This window comes from Aptenodytes forsteri, unplaced genomic scaffold (genome assembly GCF_000699145.1).
Source record: "Aptenodytes forsteri isolate BGI_AS27 unplaced genomic scaffold, ASM69914v1 Scaffold120, whole genome shotgun sequence".
Classification (NCBI taxonomy): domain Eukaryota; kingdom Metazoa; phylum Chordata; class Aves; order Sphenisciformes; family Spheniscidae; genus Aptenodytes; species Aptenodytes forsteri.
Window position 1 is genome coordinate 1089568 of NW_008795938.1, and position 8816 is coordinate 1098383.

Here is an 8816-nt window from a genome sequence, read left to right on the forward strand (position 1 = left end):
GCGAGGGGATGTCCTCGGCTCCCCCCCGCCCTGCGGGACCCCAACTCGGCTGCTCCTCTCCCCAGGGGGCATCGGCATTGACACTTGGGTTCACGGTTTTTTCCCTGGTTTCCCTGGGAGGGACGGGGCTGAAGTGGTAGCCAAGCACTGGGGCGAAGGCGAAGCTAGGGAGAAGATTCAGTGAGGAAGTTGCTGCTGAGTTAAGAGGATAAATTAAGTTTAATCCCCCCAGATGGAGGCTGAGACCTATCCAGCCACTCAGACTAATATAGAAACCCCTGTGGAGATTAGAGGGGATGGGGAGGGCTGGGGAAAGAAGGCAGGGGGAAGCCGCGGAGTTTGAGGATCCCATGAAAAAACAGGAAGGGACGAGCAAGAAGGAGCCCAAAGCATCTCTTCAGAGCAATATAGCATTGGTGGGACGAAAGACCAAATCTGTTTGAAATTTAACAGACAGAGAAAGGTGCAAGAAACTTTGTATTAGGCAGATGTGGGATTATCTGCCCTCTGCTTTAGGTCTCATCCTAATCTCGCTTAGTTAGAGATCAGTTTAAACCCTGAAACATCAGAGTTGTTATTTCTTGAGGGTTTGTGTGGGCTTTGTTTTGGAAATGAGCTTCATTTGTTTGTTTTGCTGTTCACTTTAATAACTTCGAGTGGGTTTGATGTCCATATAAATTATGTATGTTTATACAGTCTCTTTTTGAATTTTATTAAATTCGTAACACTGATACTCTGTTCAATGAGTTCCAGGCTGTAATTTTATGACATGTGAGGAAAAAACAGGAGGAGATCAGAAGAAAAGCTGTCTCTCTGTGGGAACAATGCTGAGACAGGAAAATAAGGAAAGCTGTACCCTTTTCAGGGTACGAGAGGAGACAAGGAAATGGTGATGAAGCCCTTTTGGACAGAAGATCAGAGAAAGGGAGTTGGAGCCCGTATCCTGTCAAAGCACTGCAGGTACCTCAGGAAGAAGTTGGAGGGGGAAATCAAAGTCCTCACAGGAGATGGTGGAGAGGACAGCCCTTGCATCCCTCAGGGACAAAACAAGGAGACAGAAACCTGGTCTCCTTAGAAAGGGCAGCGTGCGAGTTTCAGAGTGATCCCTGCCAGGAGAGCACGCTTGAAGCTGCAGAAATTAGAGATGAGGAGAAGTTCTGTTAGCGTATTTGAGATGCCAGTGGTGTCTCTGTTACACCCTTATCAGCCTGCCTTTGCAGAGCCGGAGGAATTGCAGTACGTGTGGGAGAAGTGCAGGGCCCATGGCAGGAATTCCTGGCGGGGTCAGGGACTGCAGTGCATTGTGAAACTGCAGTTCACAAGGCAGAGAATGAATGCTGGACTCCACATTTGCCCACAACTCACATGGGGCTGCTCACTCATCAGTAAAAGATGGCAGAAAGATCATGGCAAGGGGTGGAGAAAAGCTAAGTCTGTCCTTTATATATGGTCCAAGCAATTGTTATTTCTACAGTGTGCTGCCATCAAATACATTACTACCTCTGCTTTTCTTCTTCCTTGATCTCCTTCCTTCCTTCTTTCACTCCTCTGTCTCTACGTCTTCTTTCCTCTGACTTTCTTTTCTGGAAGCACTCATATAGGCCACTGTAGTTTGTCTTCTCTCTCACATACGCCTATCTACCAAAAGTAATCTGTGATTAAGTAGTAGTTGGACATATTGAGGCCAAATGCATTGGATCACAAAAGTTCATACCGCTGAGTTTCAGGCAGTTGTAAGATTCAGACAGATTTTGTAATTTTAATTACAGTTTTGGAAGATTATCTCTGCAGTCATGCAAGCTGGAAACTTGCCTTCTGCTAGGATGGAGTGGGATATTCAGTTCTGGGTGTATGGACAGGTGCTTTTCTTGAAAATCTTACCAACAAAGGTGATCCACCACAAGCCAATTGAATTCCCTCTAAATAACAGAACAGATCACAGTGGCTTTCTCACTTGTAAGGTTTTCACACTGTCCTCATTGGCATAGTCCCTGGTTGTCTTCCAGTAGCATACTGATTAACATGAATAATGCTTGGCACACATTTGTTATTGCAACCTCCCTCCAGAGGGAGAAACATTTTAGTGGAGTATCTAGAGTTAAAACTTAGGGTTAAAAGAAAAATGTGCTGCTCGTTGTTCTGGGAGAAGGCAAGATGTGTGAAGCGTACCACGTACTTCTGACAGTGCTGAGTTTTGGGAGGGATTCATTTGCCAGTCTCAGACCAGCTTCTGAGATACATCATCCTCTTACAGATGAAAAAAACCCTTCATTGTGGAGGGGTCTGCTGTGCCAGAGGGGCATAGTTGTTACTAATGGCACACCATGGCTGTGTATTCATCCAGTGCTTCTCCTTGTCCTCACCTGAAACTTGTTTTGTCTGGATTCAGCTTTAATCAGTGGTCTGTGATTGGATCCAGCCTCAATGCCTTCTCTATCCCAGTGATGAGAGTTTTTTGCCATTGAGAGTACGTAGATCTGTAAACTATCCATCATGTGCTTGGTTCACCAGTGGTTGCATACAGTTGTTGATAAGGACTGAGACACAATCTTTCGCAAGTCCATAAGCTCAGGAGTCTAGTGGTGGTGGAGGCGGTTTTCCATCGTTATCTGCTGAACGTACTCCACTGGGGAAGATGCTAACTAAGCCAGCACATGAATTTGGATATACAAGACCTGTGTTCAGGTCAAATATTCCATCCTTTCTCCCATACTGTAGTTACGGGAGGGAATCGGGCTCTAGTCCATATAGTTTCTTACTCTGGGAAGCAAAGGGATGCAACACAGAGCACAGAGTTTTTCCCTCATATCTATTCTCTAAGGGGCAACACATGGCCTCTCTCTGTGCATATGGGAACAGGAATGCAAGGAATGATGTCCTGGGCAGGCAGGAGAAACGCTGTCTCATACTTCTGTATGTCCAGACCCCTCTAAAAGCTCTGCATCCAGAAGGGTTGACTCGATTCAGCTTGCAGCTGTGTTACACTGGTATGTCATATGTGATTCTCAAGTGCTGAAATCAAAAGCCACCCTTTTTCTTTGAAAAGATAAAAATAGATATGAACGTAAAGCACCAAATATTCAAACATGGCCATAGCCTCCCTTTCAGGTTTTGGAGGTCCAGTGTAATGTGACTTCATTTTTTGGGTAAATTTCATAGTTGGAACATCAAGTCTCATGACGAAACAGCATGGTTTTAGCAGATATCTAGACTGTTATTCATCCACAGCAAAAAATAGATCCCTACAATTATTTTCAACACCTGATTTTACAATAAATCACCGAGGAAGCAGTTTGCTGTGGAAGGAGCTAAAGCAGGATGTTTACCCCAAAACTATTTGGTAAAAGAGAGGAAGCCTTTCTCTGTGGGCAGTTAAGTGAGCAGATGGACAGACTGGAGAGTGTAGGAGTCTGGCCAGTGGGGTTAGCAGGCTTGGATAAAAGGAGCATGTAAATTTATAGCATTTTCCAGAGTAGCTCCATATGTGGACACACTTAGTCCAGAATAAGTTTAAAAGAAAACCAGTGAAGAAGTCTTTTGAGGTAGAAGTATTAAAATGGAGGCATCTATGATGAAATGGGATATTTTACACATTTGTAGTTCTTTTTATGATGACAGTGTAGGGCTCAGTTTGGGAAATTAGGAATCTGTACATTTTCATAATTATGAAGAATGGATTTTTCTCTCTTTAACTAAAGCCTCAAAATTTTTGTTGTTCTCCCTCTTCTTTTCCTTAATAATCCGCAACTTTTTAAAAGACTATTTCTGAATATGTGGCATTGTTTTAATTCATCCATAATCCACTATAGATTTGTGTCAGGAATTTTTCATAGGTTCCTCTTGAAAGAAGTGCATAAACTCTTGACCTTTTAAGATCTTCTCAGTATGCCAAGGTCACTCTACCTGTTTTACCATCCTGATATTAATTCCAACATGAGACACTGACTATGAGTTATACCAATCTATATATGTGATATATAGAATTATATAGGAGTGAGGATCTTTTTATTGACTTTAGTAACTTCATACATTTATGGAAAATAGAAGGACCATTACTTACCAGTTTTCAAATACAAACCTCATAAATGTAAATGTCACTTAAAACCAGCAAACTTTATTTTAGTGGGTCACGTTTAGTTTTATAGCAATAACAAACAAATCATAGTAATTTGTATCTTTTTATAATTTAATTAGAAAACAGTAATGTTTCATGAATGCATATAATTGTTGCTTCTACTAATCATTATGATAAATAATTGTCTAACTGGTAAAAACCCAAATAATTAATTACCTTGCAATATAATTTCTGTTTACATTTATTATTTTATTTATCACTTACAAAATGTCATAGATGTGCATGGAGTGCATATTACAATATGCCATCTATAGTCGTAACTCTTCTGCATACGCTGCTTCACTCTGGCTTAACTAAGTAGAGTGTCTTGGACAGACCTGTTTCTGATTGCACAGAGGATGGTAATTGAGAGTATTTAAAAGCATTTGGGTGCCTAGGGCACCAGAGAAGTCTACAACACATACTTAGAGCAGCTTTATCCACATGAAAAAGTGGCCCTACAGCCAGCGTACATCTGAACAGGTCAGGAAGGGATCTCAGGCTGCCCAACAAACTCAAGGAGCAAGGGTCATGGAAACTCTAGTTTCCCTGCAGAGTTGGCAGGGTTTCTTCTTTAGGATATTATTAGGAAACACATAAAGGTTAATGTAAATTTAAACTGCCTTGAAATGATGGAGGGATGAGTTTATCCTATTAGGTTCTTAACTTCTGACACCATCTACTTATTTTAGATCTGTGTCTGAACTGAGCTTTCAAGGCTCTTGTCCTCCCCTTGTTTTCCATCAGACAGTCTATGGAGCCTAGATTTAATTCATTTGGGGCAAAAAACCAAAATAAACTCTGCCTGCCATTTACTCATATTTTAACATAGAAACAACTATACATCAGAGACATACTACACATTTACACATATTAAATACTGAAAATACAAAACCAAACAAAGCAGCATCAGTTTCTGTCTTGTCACATCAACAAATATTTGCCATATATTTATTCACCAAACTGACAGTTTAAGCCCATTACACTTTCCAAGGACTCAGAGTCTTTCTCTCCTCCATTGTCTCTCATATGGATTGGCTGTGGCATAGCTCGAAAGTTAATACACATGAGCAGCCCATACATCTGCAAGTGGTAACTGTGCTACAAAGAAGGGCCTCTACTGATCACATCTGCATCAGATGAGAGTCTTTACAGTCTTCTTTCTTTATGCTGTCAGCTCTGTCTCCCAATCTCCCTGCTTCCTACTGTATTCCAGGCTATTTCTCTGTCCCCCAATCTCCCTGCTTCCTACTGTATTTCAGGATATATTAATTACATTTCACCAGTTACTTGTACTGTATCAGGACTTACAAACCCCAGTCAAGACTAGTAGTTCTACACACAGAAGCAAATAGATAACATAGAAATCCTTGTTGTGCCCAAAACTTTCGAGCATGCAACAAGTAAATGCTGAGAACAAAAGGGAAGAATGGGAGGATGATAAGCAACCAGATAAATAATAGTCATAGCCCTGCAGTCACCTGGCCAGTATAAATCATTACATTCGTCATTGTTGTCTCACTCTTTTGCCCTCACTCATTTTCACTCTTTTATGCCAGATTAGTATTTACCATGTTATAAAGTGCTCTTTCCTAGCACGCTATACATTTTTATTAGTCACAGGATAACACTTGGCCAAGCATCAACAGTATTGTTATAATTAAGAATTAGTATGCATTACACTGTTAAAACAATAGGATTATACTGGATAAACAGTTAATGTTCCTTTCTTCCACTTGTGGGCCAACTTTATTACTTTGTTTAAAATTTAAAATAAATGTGATTAGCAGTGAGCACAATCATTCATTTGTGCCAGCACTCCAAAATGGATGTTGTAGTCTATGTGTTCTAATCCTAAAGTTTTATCCTGCAAGCTTCTTTTTGTAAATAGTACTGTTTATTACTTGTATAGCAAATAATTTTACAGCACTTTGGTCATGGATTAGGATGCCAGTATGCTACAAATGCCCAAGGTAAGCTCCAAAGATCACTCAATCTGAATAAATTTAACCTCAAGATGGGCAGATTCATAAGCACAAGGAGCCACCTGGAAATAGGGCTAGCAACATGAGTGGTAGCTTGTAAAAGCCAAACCTTACACTCGTGGTTTATGAGAAATTTGTTGAGTTATTCTTTCTATCAGAGTTGTTTGTGGATTTATAGGTTCCAGTTTTAATAACTTTGTTTTCCTTCTCCTTTTATCTTCTTTGGCTAGGTTTTGGTAAGGTGGAGAAAGTATTATTTTGAGCTCAGAGAGTTCTTTATATTGTTCCTTATTCAGCTCACAAAAAACAACAGAAGCACAGAGACCCAAATTTCAAAAAACTCTCACCTAAGAATCTAAGTATATTGTTATGCATCTCTCTCACCTCTCACCGTCTCATCTCAGATAGGTCAATATTTGCCAGTTTTGTTCCTGGTGACTTAATGGAGCACATTCTTCTCTTCTTGTTAACAAGTCAATTCTTGCCAGACTTCAGACCTATGGTAAATGTAATGAAAAGCAGCAGAAGGAAGAAATGAGCTCTTTTACAAACCTAAGTGTTGCTTTAGACACTCATAAAACTTGCTTGCACCAAATATTACATATTCAGTATTTGCAAGTGTGGGAGGTGTTGAGGAAATGATGTATTGCCCAATATAGGCTTCTTTTCTTGTTTCTTTTCAGTTTATGATGATGATATAAAGAAAAATGAATGATCCACAGTCCTTTGAGGGCATCATCTTCGTATTTGTTTTCCCATTTCAGTCTTTCTGCTGCTCTCAAAAAAATATTACTTCAAAGATTGACTTTCATTGTTTTTCTATTTAATGTAATATGTAAGCTCTTCCCATCCTTTCATCTGTTAACCTCACAGACCAGTGCATAGCTCCTGCTTATGATATGATCTCCTGGGGTATTTCCTCTACTTTCCTGATCAGGATTTCAGAATGAGGAAAGAAGAGATGGATCACAAAGAACCATCCAGATTTTACTGTGCACTGCATGCATCTTTGGACTTGCATAGTTTATCTACAGTGAATAAGGGGGAGAGGGGATGAATTCTGCAGAAATAACACATGAAAAGTACCGCAATTCATGGCTTTTTCAAATTTGCTGTGAATTCCCATTCTGTTGGAAAGAGTACCATACACTAGAGGCAAGTGCACTATTGTCTGCTTCTGTTCTGTGCGCAGAAGGAATGTGATTCTCATTAATCTCTGGTAGGGAAAAGTGCAATCTGAAAGGGGGAATACTGCTCCAATTTTATCACTTCCCCCTTATGTTGATGACACTCCTGTGAGGCAAGTGACAGGGAGAAGGACGAACATATGCAGCTTCATTTTCTTTACTCACTAATACCTATTCATTGTGCCCCAGTGAATTACCTGATTCTCCATGAATTTCTCCACCCTCCTTACTTGTAAGCAAGAGCAGTAAAGGATGGATTTGCAGAAGGAATGACACTTCTGGGAAGGCCATTGAAGGAGAAGTAGAAGACCAAAAGATCTGCTAGTTCACTCAGCCAGTCTCTTCTGCTCCTTCTGTAGGGAAATGTAAGCACTGGAGGAAACAGCAAAAGTTTTAGAAAGTTGAGTTTTTCTTTCTAAGTCGGAGGATCAAGGAGAAAACTGCAGAATGAGCACCAGATACCTTGTAGGAGCCCAGTCATGTTCCTGAAGACTCAGTATTTGACCAGATCACCCTGGATGCAACACACTCCATCACATATCAGTTCACCTCTGGGACTTGACATGAAAAGTCCCATTTATAGGCATGTGAATGTAGAAGATAAGAGGTCTCCAACTAATTTTGTGCACTGATTGATCTAAGATGTTCCTCCTCTGTCTCTTTCCAAAGTTTCCACTGAAAACTTCACTTGCCACAGATTAATCCACTGTCTCAGAAACACAGAGGGAATACTGTAGAGTTAATTCCAGCTGTTCTGGAGCTTGATAAGCCTCTAAGAAGCTGTTGAAAAATCATAAAACTTTTAAAGATCTTTAAAAGCAATTTTTCATGTTTGCCCTAACAGAGTAATAATACTTCTTTAAAAATAGCAGGTAGCAAGATCCAATCAATAGACCATTAAGATACTGACAGCACCAAAATAGGATTACATGATGAAGAAATTGTGAAACCTTTAACTTTTTCATTTTTGGCCAAGAAAACACAAGAAAGTTGCACTGTTTATTTCATAAGCCTAACTTGAAATAATCTTACATCTTTCTTATCATCAGAAAAGCCCCTTGATTTAATAAATACAGAATTAGTGGGTTAGTGAGATACTCATTTTGTCATAAAAAACAGGATTCTTATTCTTTGGGCTGAAAGATGTTTTACACAATACATAGCAATTTCTCTTTGCTTCACCTGCATAGGGTAATACTGACGTTCTACCAAATTCTTGAGGGACAAGTTCATCTGCGGTTATTAAACATGATTGTTGTGCTGCTTTTGCCTGGGATAGAGTTAATTTTCTTCATAGCAACTGGTATGGGGCTATGTTTTGGATTTGTGCTGGAGACAGTGTTGGTAACACAGGGATGTTTTTGTTACTGCTGAGCAGTGCTGACACAGAGTCAAGGCCTTTTCTGCTTCTCACACCAACCCACCAGCGAGCAGGCTGGGGGTGCACAAGGAGTTGGGAGGGAACACAGCCGGGACAGCTGACCCCAACTGACCAAAGGGATGTTCCACACCATATGACGTCATGCTCAG